Source organism: Phasianus colchicus, chromosome 2, assembly GCF_987193195.1.
Source record: "Phasianus colchicus chromosome 2, bPhaCol1.hap1.1, whole genome shotgun sequence".
NCBI lineage: Eukaryota > Metazoa > Chordata > Aves > Galliformes > Phasianidae > Phasianus > Phasianus colchicus.
In genome coordinates, this window is record NC_143437.1 from 49,981,496 (window position 1) to 49,991,908 (window position 10,413).

Below are 10,413 nucleotides of genomic sequence, written 5' to 3' on the forward strand. Positions count from 1 at the left end.
TGTCGGCCGGCTCCCTTCGGCGGCGGGCCGGGCCGGGTGCCTGCTTCCGCCCCCAGCGGAACTCCGCGGGTGGCGGCCGCTGGGCTGGGAGGGAGGGACGGGGCGATGGCTCTGGTCCGGCCTATGGGAAGAAATGGCCGCGGTGGGGCAAGTAGCAGAGTGGAGCTGCCCCGGGGAGAAGGAAGAGGAGAGATGGACGTCTTGGGGAGGAATTGGGTGTCTGAGTGAAATAAACTCCTTGAAAGGAAAAAAGAGCAGTTTTCTGCGCCAATATTAAGCCCGTGGTCGAACATACTCGAAGTGTGCGCTCACTGGGATGGGGGTCCGTAGCTCTGTGTGTCTGTATTCTGTGCTTTCCTGCCCCAAAGGAGTGTGCCTGCTGCACATCCTGGCCACTGGGTCAAGACGTGGCACATCACCGTTTGGATGTGGTGCTCAGGGACATGATTTAGCGGAGGTTTGTTAGTTAGGTAGTATGGTTAGGTCGTGGTTGGACTCAGTGATCTTTAAGGTCTTTTCCAACCTGAGTGGTTCTATGATTCTATCACCAGCTTTAGGTTCGAGAAGTAGTGGTGAAAAGCAAAAGGGTTTTTTTTGTGCCTGTATACCTAAAAAACAGTAGTTCACTCATCCTGTTTGTCACATGGCGGCTGAAGGTGTATTTCTAGTTCTTCATCCTAAGATCAATTGATTGGAGCTGAGTTGCTGATTTGCTTTCTGCTGTGTGAAACACTATGCCTGTCTCTTCACCTCACTGCGTATTTGAAAGATTAAAATGATATTCACCACAGTATCAATGGAGCAGCCCAAAATTTCTGGATTCCCTTTGGAAATGTGCGTCATTCACACTTCGAAAACAACAAAGCAGCCGCTCTCAGCCCCTGCAAAGGCCAGGGTGAACAGATGGGCCCTGCAATGAGCCCTGTTAATGGTTTCACAACCCTTAGTGTCACAGAGCTTTGGTCTTAACTACACAGATGCTTCCCAAGGTTGCAGGAAGGAAAGCAAATGTCTCGCTGTTGGTGTTTGGAGTGTTCATCTGCTGCCATCCTTCTCTGTCACGCATCTCAAGCCAGGCCCTACGTCTTATTTGGACAGGATGAGCACCAGATTTTGTGAGTCAGAACTGCAAGTCTGGTCACTTGCTAGCAGATCTGAAAATTTGATAAATCATCTATTATTCATTGTTAGAATTTTTATAATTTTCAAGATTACAAATTACTTTTTTTTTTTTTTTTTTTGTAAGCAGGACAATGTTGTAGTGACCCTGTGTTCTTTTATTATGTTACGTCCCTCAAAACCATCTGCTGTACAGCCTGCTGTGGACAAATGAAGTTGAAATGACAGGGAAAGGAAGCATGTCTCTAGCTTTTCAGTGAGAAAGGTCACTATTTAAGTTCATTTGGAAGCTGCAACATACATATTAAGTGACTAGAAATGAGTCAGGTACAGAACTGGATTTGGTTCTGTTAGCATGTAATTAAAATATTCACACTGATGGGGCAACTGTTGTTACACAAGAATCTTACTTCTCACCTTGATAATAGAACTGTCAGTGATGGATCTCCTTTCTATACATGATCGCGTGGGAGATTTTGGTGTACACTACTGAGAGAAATAGGTCTGCTTAGTCCCTCCCTAAACACTGGGTATACAAAGAAAGCCTCTTTTGTCTGGATGAAATAAGGACAGCCTGAGGAACTTCCAAGCTTTATCACTTTGGGAAAACAATGTCCTGGCTGCATCTCCCCAGTGATTAAAAGAATCTAGTAACCAAGCAGTACTGTCATTTATGTAATATTTTCATGAATTTGGGTTGATTTTTGTAGAATCATAGAGTGGCTTGTGTTAAGGTTCAAGCACCTTAAAGCCTACCCAGTTTCAAACCCTGCCATTGGCAGAGCTGCTGCCCTCCTGAACACGGCCCCATTCTACCTGGCCTTGAATGCTTCCAAGGATGGGGAGCACCTGGGGATCACAAGACTATTTTGCACAATATACATTTATTATAAATATATTTTAAAATTAATAGAAATTGGATTATGCATTTATTTTGGCCTCTCTTGGATCCTTTTACCTGGCTATGAAGCTCTCTCACTCTCAAGTAAATTGAGCACAAAACTCACCATGCTCAATGCTTAAGCAGAAACTTGACAATGGCAACCTTTTGGTACACAGAAATAGAAGACTTTACCTAGCTCTCACTTCCCTGTCCAAATGATACACAAGCAGAAAGATTTGTCTGGAATACACCCCAACAGTCAGTGTTATCAGATACAGAAGAATTATGTCCCCAAATGGAAAGCAACTGTTGGGAATTTAATACAAGCAAAAGAAAAGGTAGAACAGGGAAAGCAGTTTAAAGATTTAGCAGGAGCAGTGCCTGCTCCATCTGTTACAGCTGTTTGCCCAGTCATCATATGTCAAAGGCACGCACATGTGGACTCATACTCAAACCCAGATTCAAGAAGTCCACATTCAACCTAAATCACTCTAACTCCTTCTCACTCACTGACTGAGGCCCCCAGGTAGAAGGAAACACCACACAAGTTTGAAGCCAGCCTGAAGCTGAGTCCCTGTGCCTATGCAGAACTTTCTGAAGAGTACTTCACAAGGAGACAGGATGCATTGCTCTTTCTCTTTTACAGTCTACCTCTTGCTGCTTCTTTTTAAAGAATGTTAGATACACATGTGTTTTAATTTAGCCTTTTTTTTTTTTTAATAGCCTAAATTTATCTGCAGATTCAGAAATAACAGAAAGGTGCATTGACACTTTTCTCTATATCTGTCTTTGCGGATAGAGGTATATGTAGAAGGGGAAAAAAGTAACAGGAAATAAATACATTATTTAAATATTTGCTCAGCTCTAAAAATAACAAGTGAAGCAAAATTTCTTTTGTTTGTTTGGGTCTTTTTTCCTCTAATTTTCATATATTTAAATGTTTCAAGTTGAATCAGTAGCAGTATCACAACTGTTTAATGAAGCTGAGAAAAATCCACGTGATCAGAAATTGAAGACCCTCTTAACTTCAGAAAGAGTTACTCTAGAAAGAAAACAAACTACTATTATAGTTTCTTCTATAGCATTTTCAAATAATCAGATTTTAAAATATATTTCAAACATTAATGAACAGACTCACAAAATACCTGTGGTCTTGTGGTTAAGACAGCCTAGCTCAATTTCAAAAGAAAGAGGTTCAAAGCCTTGCCCTGTCACAGGCAGCTCATGCAGCACTTGGAAAACTACTAAGAGTCATCCTGAAGTGCTTTAAATTTAGGCATGGGAGTAATTCTGTTAAATTCAGTGGGAGGAATATGCTTAAATGTTTTCATATAAGGGGATATAAGAGTATATGTAGGTTAACTGTCCAAATATACCTCCATGATTGGAGCAGCTGGGGAGCTTGTGAAGACAACTCCATGTGTTTCCCAGCTGGGGAAGTCATCAGTGGCAGAGGGTCCACTGGAATGAGCAGAGCAGGGATAGGAGGGAAAATAATAAAGTGGTAAACTACAGCTGGTTTGCTATGACCACAGCTACCTCAGAACATGTGCCCAAAGCCTCAGTCCAGTCTTGATCAAGCTCTGCAGAGCAGTGACTGTCCCCTGGCTGAGGCATTTCCTACTGTAGTGGCTCACCTATTTCCTTCTACACATTTTAGATTTCATGATTTGCACACTTATGTAGCTATCATGTACATGTATCTACCCTCGCGTAGATATATGTACATGATCCAAGGATAAAGCCTCAACTCTGTAGCACTTGCTACAGCCTGTAAATTAAATACATAATCACATTCAACAGCTTGCTTTGTGTATTAAAGCTTTTTAATTGTCACTGCTGAGAATTCCATACCTGTCATACCTTTACCAAGGTTCAGCACTGAAATATTCCCTGTACATTAATCATACCCTTTTTTCCATTAATAAATTACTACATTATACTTAATGCTGCCTTAGACTGCATATTACTCTTTCTTCTGAGAAGAGTTGGTTCTTTGGTTGTGTTGAGTCTGGGTTGCAAAGTGAAGCCCCAGGAAGTCAGAGGAATGGAGAGGAAAAAGGAGTAATTCAGTCTTCTTAAAAACAGCTTTGCAGAGACCAAAGAGCAGATCTGTCATCTGAATCAATGGCTACTCTGAGTGCAATAGAAGTCACAAACAAATGTTGGTACCAGAAGTGTTAGAAGAGCTTATATATCATATGAGAAAGGGTAAAGCAATTATCTGAAGTATAACAGCCCTTCTTAAAACCTACTGATCTCCAAAAATAGGTTTACAGCCTCCCTTCGGGACAACAATTTTCATAGCAGAAATCTAGCAAAAGAACTTTAGAAACTGTAATCAATACCTATTCTCTCTCTCCACTGTCAGTATAATTATATCTCCTTTCCCCTGCTCTCAGGACCAAACATTCGCTAATGTAATTAAAAAGTGTAGCAATAGCCATGTTCACTAAGTTGAAAGTGCAGAATTCTGCAAAAACCATTTCTACAATGGTCTGGTCTTTTAGTGTAAAAGCGGATTTTGGTCATCTGTTCCTCAGAATATCATCCTAAATATGAAATTGTAAGACTTGAGAAATGTGCAGAGAAAGATCACAGGGCGTACAAAGACCTTGAATGTAAAAAAATAAACAAAAATAGCGTGCAAACAGATTTAAAATGGCAGATTCAATGGACAGAAATTAGGCCAACACATCAAATATACATTGTTTATTGTTGATGCCTGAGGCCATAAAATTATTTGGAGTCTTTGGCTTTCTCCATGTACAAGATGACGGCAGAAGCCAGACAATGGATTGATGCTTGTTCTTTGAAATACAGCCGCCAGATGAGGGGTGTTGTTGTTTTTAAATATTTAGTGTTTTATTGCAAGGCTGGCACCTCTTACATACTCTTTGAAAGAGAAAATGTACCACAAGTATCCAGCATGAGTTCAAAATCATAACACAGCCCTTAATTATCTGTCCCTCCCACACATACAGAGCACTGTATTTGCAACTTATTAGTTTTGGGGCCTACTTTTTTATTGTGGTTTAGGATTAGTTTATAACTTTATATGTTTTTGGCATTTCTTCTTAAGTTTTAAAGTGGATTTTCATGATCATAGGAGGACTTAAAGACCAGAAACTCCAACATAGGAAGGCACAAAAGTTACAATATGCTGAGCAACTCAGCAGCAATGGCCCTTGGATTAGGCTCCCTGCACAACCATGCCAAAGCTCTTCTGCTTTTCTATACACAGCAAATTAAACTTGTGTTTTCTCAAAACAGAGAGAATCCTGGGCCCGGCCACTGGCAGATGCTTGTTTTTATATCAAGTCCTTCCTGGGCATCTGAGCATCAGTATTTAAAATGTGCCCAAGAGAAGGATTGATTGTCCCCTTGAGTCAGCCTAGCGTCAGCCTAGCCTCCCCTTCAGTAGTCATAGGGACAGATCATCAGAGGGCAAATGCATGCAGTTTGGAAGTGGATGAGATGAGTTGCTCATCCACTGATTTACATGCAAAGTTCTTTGCAAACACTGTCGAAATTAGAACACTTAAGTCCTTTCAGTGATCGTGAGGTACATCTCTTTTGTTTGCAGCTTGATTTGGAAACTGTCTGTTTCAAGGGAGACCTAAGAAGGTTTTGCTGACATTTGGAAGGAAGGGAGGAAGGGAGGAAGGAAAGAAAGGAAGGGAGGGAGGAAGGGAGGAAGAAACTGGGCTTCCTCTAAGATCTTGTGTAGCTGCACATGGGAGGAGCAGACAATTTTCAAAGCTGAGCATCTGGAGGTCCAGGACCACATCAAAGGTAATTTTAGCCATGATTGAAAATGATACCACAGTATTTTAATATCAGGAATGGAAAGAGTGTACCCCCACACAGGAACCCTGGACAATTTCCAAGGTGAATTGTGGCAACTTTTCCATCCACTGACCATCAGCATGGTCAGAATTTGGCCTAGAACAGTCAAATCAACACTAAAGTGAATGAAATGCTTCATATCCTGGCTACAGTAATATGAAGCCTCCCTCCTTTTGATCCCTTGCAGATTCCTCTGTAGTGTTTGTGTCAAAACACAAACCTCTTCTTAATGAAAACAATGAACACGTATACGTCACATTAAAGCAAACAGAAATCTTTTTGCCTGAAGAAGCAGGAGACAGCCAAACAGCACTGTGAACCCTTTGTTTATATTCTGAAAGGAGCCAAATGCAATGGAAAAATAAAATCTATATCCCAAAGGCTTCATGACTCTTTTCATTCAATGTTACTGTATTGGAAAATTCTTTCATGTAGCTGTACCTTACTATTTTTCAATAAAGCTCTAGCTTTATTGTGATCAGTGCTGGGTGGCTGGATATTTACAGCACTCGTATATGCTTGGTAATGCAGTTTTTAGGTAAGGCTGAATGTATGTTTGAAAAAAATAGGCTTAAAAATGGATGACGTGCCTGGTGAGGTGCAAATATTCTTCTATCTTTGGGAATAATTATCTACTAACAGGCATGGTTTCACAGGACTCTATATTTGGCTATAATCACTATGTCCTTTTTTAAATACCAGTTGAATCATGGATTTTTCCCACTGGTTTTCCTGTTTTTAAGACCTATGCTCTAAAAAAAAAAATTAAAAAGCAACTAAATGTGATCCAGAGAAATGTAGCTTTGCCAATTTTGCTGAAGCTGCTGATTCAACAAGGTCTTTCAACATTTGTGAATGTAGGAACATGGGCCATCCTTTGAAACTGTACCACTAGTCATATGTTTAAATTTACACTCGTGTTTAAGTACTTTGTGGAAGAAAACCTTGATGTTGTGGGCTAAGCTGAGATGACTCATTTAAGGGAAAAAATCATATACATGAAAAAATATTTCCATTTCCTGATAAGCAATTGAGTGACTACTTGTATTAAATATCCCAAGATGAGCTTGAGCTTCTCTTAGTTGAAAATACTACTGTAACAACACTATAAATCTCAACAATATAATTAACATATGATTTAAGAAAATTCACCTCCATAAAAAGCAGTAAGAATAGTGAATGTAAATAAGAAACACTTAATTGGCTAATCTGGGTAATTTATTGCAAAATATAGCTGGTCAGTACATTTAGCTTAATTTAGGTAAAGAAACAATTCTGAAACGTAGGTTCATGTGCTTGAGCAGTGGGGAAGGCCAAGCTGGTGCCAGATAGTTTTCCCCTAAGTCTGTCAATTGCGTGAGCATAGTGTTGGATGTTAAGTGTTAAACACACTTCACCAGCAGTTTGTCCATCAGCAGGCAGATTTTCCAGATGGTCTTCGGATGATCAATTAGGTTGCTCATAATTGCATGTTCCTCTCCTACATGCCTCCTTCCCTGCTGCTTCAGTGTGAAGAAAGGTAAAGTATTTAACCATTAAGCAGCTGGCACAGCTTGTGTAAACAATCCTTAGCACTTCATTTAGGGATGTTTACAAAAGTGGTAAGGCTCAAGTGGGCATTTTACTTTTAGTATTTATTTCATTTCAAAAGGAAACATCCCAGAAATAAAAAACAGGTAGTGCATTCTCAGCTCTCTCTGATGTTTTTCTCATGAATGCCATTTACAATAGTGCAAGAGAATTGAACTAGGCAAATAAAAAGAAAACATAAATGCCTTCATAGAACTACTGGGATTTTGCATTTCATTTATGTATTTATCTGTTTAGTTTTTTTATGTCAGGAGAATGATGAGATTTTATTCCTTTCTTGTCATCCTGAGAATAATTTTTTTGAAACCTTTTAAAATGTTTCGGAAATTTTACCAGTAAGCAAATGAGTGAGGTCTTTGAGATACTGGAACCTTTGAATGACCTCTTTTTGAAATATTAAACTGCTCAATGCAAGAGAAATAAAATGAGGCCTCAGATGATTCTTCCACAACACAGAAAAAGCATTTGCTACCTCACTACATTCATTTTTCCCATCTCTTCTAAAACATAAGTGTTTTTTTTGCTTATACAGATAATTTTGAGATATCATATGTGCAGTTTATGGCTACTTCTCTGGCTTCTGATAATATAGAGCCTTGTCAAAATATTAAACAACTTCTGTTTCAAAAGACCAATGATCTTTATTGGGCCTTGTTAAAAAAAGTAATCCACGTTTGTTGCTCACCTCAGATCTTATGTGTTGGTTTTATTTCTTGTCAAAATCATCACAATTTAGTCAGGGTTGTATTGACTATGACATTTGCTGTGTACGTTGCTTTTTCAAATGCTGAAGTCAGGTGTAGTATTGGTGTGCACAAAAGTTTTTGTAAAGAAAATCAGTGAATGATCTCTCACTGACTTCGATACAAATAGCATTAGATAAAATATTTTGCACTTCAAAAGATAGCTGTAGATAAATAGCCAAGTTATTAAGAGTTATCATCTGAACTAAATGAACCCTCTGAACCCTTTGGGAAACACCCATTTTTAGCTATTCTTGGTTAATATCTTTATGGAATTCACATCTATTTATTCTCTTTTTAACTCTTTAGTTTTCTGATACCTGGAAAAGAGCTGTTATTGAAAGCTCCCAAATCTGTTGAGTCTTTTTTTGTTGCTGTTTCATTTTGAAAGTGATGTATTGCTTTTGCAGTTTTAACTGTGCTACAGAGTTTGCATGAAACAGGAGATGGCAATAATCACCCCAGTCTTCTTTATGGCCTCTGCAGTGACTTGGCAGACCTTTTTAAGGAGGTTTATATAAGCAACAGCATTTCTAACCAGCCAGTTCTTGTGCAGTCTGGATGCAGTAAGCATATCCAGAAGTCTTCAAAAGGACTCTTCTTTTTAAATTGTTCAGATAACTGGCTATGTACACACTTGTAGGAAGGGAAAAGAAAGAACGTGATCCAACCAAAATGTTCCAGTGAACCTGCTGGGACAATATATATTTTGTCTATACCTAACTTTGAGGACCTGGAGAAAGTTATTTTAATTTTTAAATCATTTTCTCTGTACACGTTAATAACTCTTTAACATGACTTATTCCTCTTCCTTCAGTATGACACAGAATTCTATACACACTTTACTATTGAAACCTCCACCTTGGAAAGAGTTTAATGACATAGCAGTTCTTATTTTCTGTGGGGCTAGTATTATGCCTGCTGCTATGAGCTTTGTGCTGACAGCACACTCAGGCTAATATAAATGATAGCCTAGGGTCAGGCTGTGCCTCAAGGAGTTTGTCTTCTAACCGTACTTAGATAACTATCAAACTTCAGGCACCTGACTAGCCTTATGGTGTAGGAATCACGTTTTCTTGCAGGCAGAGATGTCCAAAGAAGACAGCAGGATTGTTTTGTTTTCGTTCACAATAAACTGGAGATGATAATGGCCTTCCAGCATTCACTTGTTTCAAGAGAGAAATGGAAGGTTAGAGAGGTGGCCAAAGCTGCAGTAGGGTGGTCTGACTGCCAGGAAGAGAGAGAGAGAGGGACAGAGGAACTCAATTTACAAAGCGGCTGATAGGCACAACATGTAGAAGAGGAGAAAGGCTAAGGGGGTAAACAAAAACATAAATACTGCAGAGGCAAGTTATAATACATAATAATATACAGTATGATGCTGAGGCTGCTGGCATGCAATGCTCACTCCTTGGCACTTCTGTGTCTCCCAGTAGCCACTCTTCTTCAGGAATGTGATAACGTCAAAGTTATTCCCCTGGTAGACCCCACTCATATACGTAAGACATATGTATAAATAGCAAACAAGATGGCCATTTTGATTACATTCCACATTTCTGGAAATGTGTGAAAAATATTATTCCACAGAGGAAGAAAAGAGAGAAATCAAAAGAAGTTGCTCTTTCATAAAACAAACAATACAAATGATATACTTCTCGTGATTTTATCTGTATTCAGTTTTATCTCAAATGTCATTTTGCCATACTGAGCTCAGTAACCCTATGAAGTTTATTTAACCCTGTCATTTGATGTAAAATAGAATGTGATTTAAGTTCAAGTGAAAAGTTAACATTTACACTCATTGTTTTTTTCTCAAAATGCTTTGGCAGTACAAGCAGAGGTCAAAATCAATGCTGCCAATAAATACATGGAAACAGGTTCAAAAGTGTCATGCAAGAAGTTGAGATGGACCTCTGTATCACACAATGTCATGTGTTTTAGATCAAGAGAAAGAAGACTTTTGTTCATTCCTTGTATCATGATGTTACAATCATGAGCAGAGTGTGGTTATACAGCATCTTCAGTGATGAAAAACAGCCATCACCTGACTGTCTGACATGGTACATCACAGGATTCACTTAAACAGGGTTTGAAACCACTCCATTTATATCAGAAGTGCAATGTTATTTCTGTTACTGAAAGATATTTCAAAGACAGAATTACAAAAGGTACTTTGAGATCTCACTGACTTTAATAAATACAAATTTCAAAAAGAAAAAGGTGTAATAT